The sequence below is a fragment of the Octodon degus genome, unplaced genomic scaffold, assembly GCF_000260255.1.
Source record: "Octodon degus isolate 3935 unplaced genomic scaffold, OctDeg1.0 scaffold00040, whole genome shotgun sequence".
Taxonomy (NCBI): Eukaryota; Metazoa; Chordata; class Mammalia; order Rodentia; family Octodontidae; genus Octodon; species Octodon degus.
This window is the reverse complement of record NW_004524616.1, coordinates 625,987-632,503: the sequence shown is the minus strand read 5'-3', so window position 1 is coordinate 632,503 and position 6,517 is coordinate 625,987.

The following is a 6,517-nucleotide window of genomic DNA, read 5'->3' as shown; positions in this document are numbered from 1 at the left end:
AGAGAGAGAGAGAGAGAGAGAGAGGAAGAAGAGTATAAGTGGGATGGATTATGCTTAGGAGCCTCTTAGTTTTCCTTTTAATAAGACATGGGGAGTTTTGTGAGGGTGTTTACCAGAGGGGTGATATAAGTTGATTTACATCTTAAGAAGATTTGGGAGGTGTTACAATTAAAATACCCTGGTGGTGTATAAGGGCAGCATACAAGTGTGACCAGTGAGGGAGCTGGTGCAGAGGCCTGAGGAAGAAGCAGTGATAGCTGTGCCAGTGAGTGGAAGAGCAAGGGATGATGTGCGGAAGTCGAGGAGACAGTTTGAAAGTAGAGGTCACGTGTTAGATATATTGATGAGTAGCTTAGATATATTGATATATTGATGTTATATATATTGATATATTGATGTTGATATATTGATGTTAGATATATTGATGAGCCCTGAAATAGAAGAATGAAAACTACTGCCAGTGCTAAGATTGATTTGCAACTGGAAGCTCATCTCATCAGCACCAGTTCCTAAGAGTTGAGGCTATATTATCATAATGCCTGCAAAATATAGCTTTACCATGTTTAGAAACATTACCTATACAAAATTTTTGATAAAGGAGAGGACAAAGATAGAGTGCAGGTGAATAAAAATGGGCTTTGTTGCATCATCCCATAGGAAGGTTCTCCTCATGGAAATGATCATATTCACATGTCTTAGTGGGAAAATGCTGGGAATTTGTTTGTGAGCAGTTATGGGTTAGAAATATCTTAAAGTCACAATTCTACCTTAGATTGTGACCTGTCTTCATAATAAAGTCAACATGGGGTTCTTGGAATGGCTTTTAATCAATGTTACTGATGCACCTATAAAAAGAGGAAACTTGGATATAAATACACACACATAGGAACAATATGTGGACAGAAAACAGATACACATGGTGATTTCCGAGGCTGATGAATCTGATGCAGAACACCAGAAGCTGGAAGAATCTAGGAACGATGCGTCTTACAGCCAGCAGAAAGAATCTGCTCTGCTACCACTTTGCTCTTGGACTTCAAGCCTTCAGGACCATAGCATTATAAATTCCTGCTGTTTAAGCAGTCCAGTTTGTGGGACACTTCTGTAGCAGCCCTATCAAACTAAGTTTTCTGAGAAAAGACTTTTAAAAGTAAAAACATCTGTGAGAGGGAATGGGAGAAAGAATTGGAAGTAAGTTCTTTCTCCAAGACTGTAACACGAGTGCCAAGCTATCTGCCTGCTGATGACCAGCTAGATACTGTTGCTAATAATGGGTCAGACACAGGAACAGTACTCAGTAAACACTGACTGTCTCATAGAATGTTTAATGTATAAAAACTTAATATATAGTAGGAACTGACCAAATACATGGGCCCTGAAAAAGCACTGCAAATTGTGTCAGCTAGCTGTCTGTTGCTAGCAGAAATTAGCTTATATAATTAAAATATAAAGAATAAATGTTTATTTTGGCTTAGTTTTGGAAGGTTCAAACTGTGGTCAATTATACCCATTCACTTTGGGTTTGTGAAGAGGTGGCATAGGAGGAATGGGTGAATGAACAAAGTCACTCACTGATAAATAGAAAAAGACAGAGAAATGAAAAGAGAGTCCCACTGTCTCCTGTGAAACCATGCCCCTAAAGGCTTAAAGGTCTCCTTCTAGGATCCACCTTTTGCTCCTCAATAGACTAAGATAGAGGCCAAGCATTTAAAATATGTTTCTTTAAGGGCGAGCCCACATCTAAACTATAATAAATCATGTGATTTTTTAAAAAAATCTTCCAAAGCAAGGCAGATACTACTATCAGCCTGATCAGAGCTTATTGCCAAAAGGGCTCTGGTCTTCTGTCATGCTGTATTACTATACCAAGATAGCATGATATTAGTGGCTCTGAGGTAGTTAAAAGCCAAGCCTCTTATTTCATAGTTCATGATAATAAGAAAAGCAGGCAATATATAAATGGAAAGTAAAAATCCTATGACAACATAATTATGTCCTTTAAAAACTACAGTGAAGGGCTAGATTTGCCTGGATGCATTATGTTAAAAAACTTAAGTTGGAAACTTTTCCAGTAGAGATAATTTTTGCTATGACCTCCTATCAATTAGAACCCTCCCTCTTCATTAATTCAGATGTAAGAATGAGATAAACATTTTTGGACACTAATTTTTTTTTTTTTGCTTTGTACCTGAGTTACAGAAAAAGGCCAATTGATGAAATTTCATTTCTTAGGCATAAACTATTCTCAGCATTATTTTTAGCCCACTTTCCATCACTTAGTGGGTTATAACTGGTGAGGATGCTACTTGATGTTCTGGGTGATGATTTCATTGACAACTTTTGTAAAATCTTTACAGTGTTTCTTTAAAATTGCATGAAGGTAGCATGCAAAGAGGAAAAGCTCCAAATAGCTATAGGCCAGAAGGTACAAACTGCTGTGTGTCTTAATGATAGCAGCAATAATATATATGCCAATTCCGGTGAGGTGAATAAATCTTTGTTCTGAAATGGTGGTGGTGACAGGAATAGTGTGTAACAGGCTGTCCCAGGTTTTCCCAGTGACCTTATGCTTCTGATTTCAGAGTAATATTGTGCTACTGTGTGGACAATGATGGGCTACCCATGTCGTTCATAAATCGAAGCAGCTGGCTGCAACAAAATTCTAAGTAACTAAGCCTTCATCATTATTTATGAGGCAGGTCATAGAGAAAAAGAAAGCTTTATAAGTGTAAAGCTTTCTTTCCCTTAAGAAAATGGCTGGCTTGGAGGAGGGGAACATTAGGAGAGAAGGGATGCCAATACCACTCTCATCTTCAGGTTATCTTTCTTCTTACTTTATTGATAGCAAATAATATAAAATTATTATCATATTGTAGACCTTGCAGGTTCCCCCTGAAACAAATTTATCTGTCATGATTTCCAGTGTATTTGGTTGGCTGATTTAGACAAAAGTTATCTTATTGACTTCTAGTCAGTGAGAATAAGCATGGATGACCAAATCTCAAATAATATGTTTCCTTTATCTCAATTCCACTGGCAGAAGGATTTTTTTTTTCTTTTACTCCGAATGCCTTCAGGGCAGGTTTGGCTGGCTTGAGTTGTGGGGATCGAACCACAGCAACCTGAGCCTGACCGCTTTATTGAAGCAGCCACTTAAAGAACTGAGCTAAGGGGCAGGCCCCCTATCTCAATTCCACTGATAGAAATAGTAATCTATGGCACTGCCTTACAGCAGCCGATAGCACCTGCTGGGAGCATTCTGCTCCCTGGTGCCATGTGTCATGAGGAGGGATCTACACTGGAGTGCCCTTGGCCTCTTCCCTACTCCATCAAATTTGCCTGCTGAGTCTAGGGAAAGAATCTATGCTTACATGGCTCAATCTTTTCCGTGCCGCTTTGGTTTGGAAACAATTCCACTGTTGGCAAACACTTTTGTCTGTGCTTTTCCTTTCTGCCATAGGTACCACAGGAACAGAGCTCCAAAGGGAAAGGAATGCTTGATATTGCCCAGAGTTATCAGTATCTATCATAGGATAAGTCTGTTTAAATTAGTAGGTGAAGTATCTCAAAATCATTAGTCTAATTGACTAAAAAACCTGGTAATTTTTCCACATTTATCAGGCTGCTGTTGGAGCCTTCAGGCTGTCACTCATTTCTTCTCCTGGAGTTAGAGGAATGTGTGGCTTACCTGGGAAGAAGTTTGGCAGAAGCATTTGGTGGTTTGTAAAACACTGAGAACAAGTAAGTTATACAGTTCCCTGCAATCCATAGTTCTGTTCTTCTTATTTCTATGTGGTTGACCAGCCTTGCTAGGGTGCTGCCTTACTTGGAAGTTGCTGCCAACACTACCAGAATATTTCTGTGTGACTTGATGTATACATCAGAAGTCTGTTGCTTTCATTCATCTTTCTTCTTGTCCTGACTCCCACCAGATGAATGATCTGTGCTCCTTATTCTTAAGGGAGGTTTTTTTTTTTTTTTTTTTTTTTTTTTTTTTTTTTTTTTTTTTTTTTTTTTTTTTTTCCGAAACTGGGGATTGTACTCAGGCCCCTGTACTTGCCAGGCAAGTGCTTATCACACTGAGCCATCTCTCTGGCCCTGTGCTCCTTATTCTTTAAGCATGGCCTCCAGTGGAGCTGGCTCTAGAATGACCACATACTCATGCTCATGGATTCTGAACACTATATTCCTTTAGGAACAGAAACTGACCTTCAAAGAGCCAAGGTATCACAATGCCTGCTGAGGCTTATGTGTGCTAGTGTGTTGACTGACACTGCCACCAGCACTACTGTCACTGGCATAAACCTGTGAATAAAGCTTGTGCATCATCAGAGTTAAGAATGATATCTCCTGAAATACTAAATTCAAGAACATATTTACTCCTGAAGTTTTCAGTTAAATCACCCAATTCATTTTATTTTTTGCTTGAAATTTTTGAACCTTACAATCTAAAAAGATCCTTAAGTCTGCATGAACTGAAGAACTGGTGCGTCTGCCAGCTGATTAGAAGTGACCAAGCTTCCCGGCTTAGGGTTAGTGGCCCATGGGAGTGTTTTAACAATTGTCTGCCACACATGGGAGGTTAAATATACCTTTTCTCAAAGCATAGCTTTTGGATTTCCAATTGAATTGGACTACAATATAATGTTTAGCTACTCAAGTTGGCAGCAAGGACACTTGGTTTGATGCAGTGAGTATTGCCAATGTCAGGATTAATCAAACGGTTCTGTGTCAAAACAATGGCAAGGCAAATCACCTGGAAGGGCAATTCGGTAATTTAGGCCTTATTGCCACTGGCAAAAGGAACATGGAGCCACCTTCCTTTATTTGCTAGACATAGGTTTGGGTAAAACTAAGCTGCCAATCAATTTCAAAATGGCTTTGGAAAATTGGTGCTGTCTAAATGCAAAAATGCTTTTGTAATGGTTTTCTAAGAGGTAATGGAAGCACTTGAAACCTTCAGATATTGGGGATAAAGATAAGAAAGGCCTCCTTGTGAGGAAGCTGTGAGCTTAAGTTAGGAAAGGGACCACCTTTTGTTTCTTTCTTCCACAAATATGAGTATTTATTCAATGTGTTCTAAGCGCTGGGTGCTCAGGTTTAGCAGAGGTTTACAAGAGATGCGTCTGCTCATATGAACTCCAGGAGGGAAGCAGAAAATAAAACATAAATAAAATTGTAATGAATAAAATAATAATATTGCTAAAATTTAAAACCAGACTTTGAATTAAAGAATTATAAAGGGAATGATTTTTTTTTTTTTTTTTGCTTTTTTTTTTGCTTGAAGGCTGTCCTGATTGGGGGGCTGGAGAGGTGAGGTTGAGACCTGTAGGTCAGGAGGTGCCAGCTGTGCTTTGTGTAGAACAAAAGTCCAAGCCAGAAGGGAGGACATACACAGGGGCTGGAGGAGAAGCACAAAGGGCACTGAAGGGCTTCAAAGGAAACTGGGGGTGGCTGTGGCTTAGTGGCAGAAGGAGAGGATGTTGTGTGAGACCTGGTACCAAGAGTCAGGCCCAGATCAATTAGGTGTGCAGAATACTGAAAAGAATTTGATTTCAACAATAATGTGATGTTGCTGAGTATGTGCTAAACTTTAAGTTTTTTTGATGCTCTAAGGAAGAAAAAAACCACATAATGTTAAGAGCCATTCACCAATTTAAACACTTTTTGTTACTTAACATGCTGCTTAAAAGCTTTTGCTTGTAGTTGCCACCTCAACTTTGAATGTCTAATTACTTCCAAATGAGTCTTTTAAAGTAAAAGACCAAAACTGTATATTTTGTTTTCTTTTAAAATAAAAATTGTGTTAGAGTACATAACATGATGTTTTGAGCTATATTAATAGTCATACACCTAATGAAATTGTTACTACAGAAGAACAAGTTAATATATTTATTATTTCACATAGCTATTGTAGACAGTTGAGTTAGATAAAAATATAATAGGCAGTCAGACAGGGCCAGCCCCTCAAAGGATGTAATGTAGAAGACAAGATACATTTACAACTGTGGCAAAGACAGGCATTTCCAGCTGTGGGCCAGACCTCAAGACAAAAGAATAAGCAAGTGCAGCTACATACCTCCCTAGGGTTAGACATCAGGCTTTAATAGTCTAAATAGTTATCAATCACCTTAGGAAAACCAGGAAAAGTCACTAACCCAATAAGCCTACAGGAAAAGCCCATGCTCTGTATTCAGGTCCATTTGCTATGTGACTCATTTCTCCACTTGATGCCGATTTAATGATTTTACTTGAGCAATTTTGCTTGCAATCTTATTGGTGGATCAGAGTTTCATCCCACTTTTTGGCCATCTAGTGAGTTCCTGTTTCCCACCTTGGGCCTGCCTCACCTTGAAAATTATGATATTTTTATATAACTTAGCTATCTACAACAGTAAGAACTCTTAGGGCTGAGGAGATAGCTCAGTAGAATAAGCGCTTGCCTGGCAAGTGCAAGGTCCTGAGTTCAATCCCCAGTACCGAAAAAGAAAAAAAAAAAAAAGAAAAGAAAAGAAAA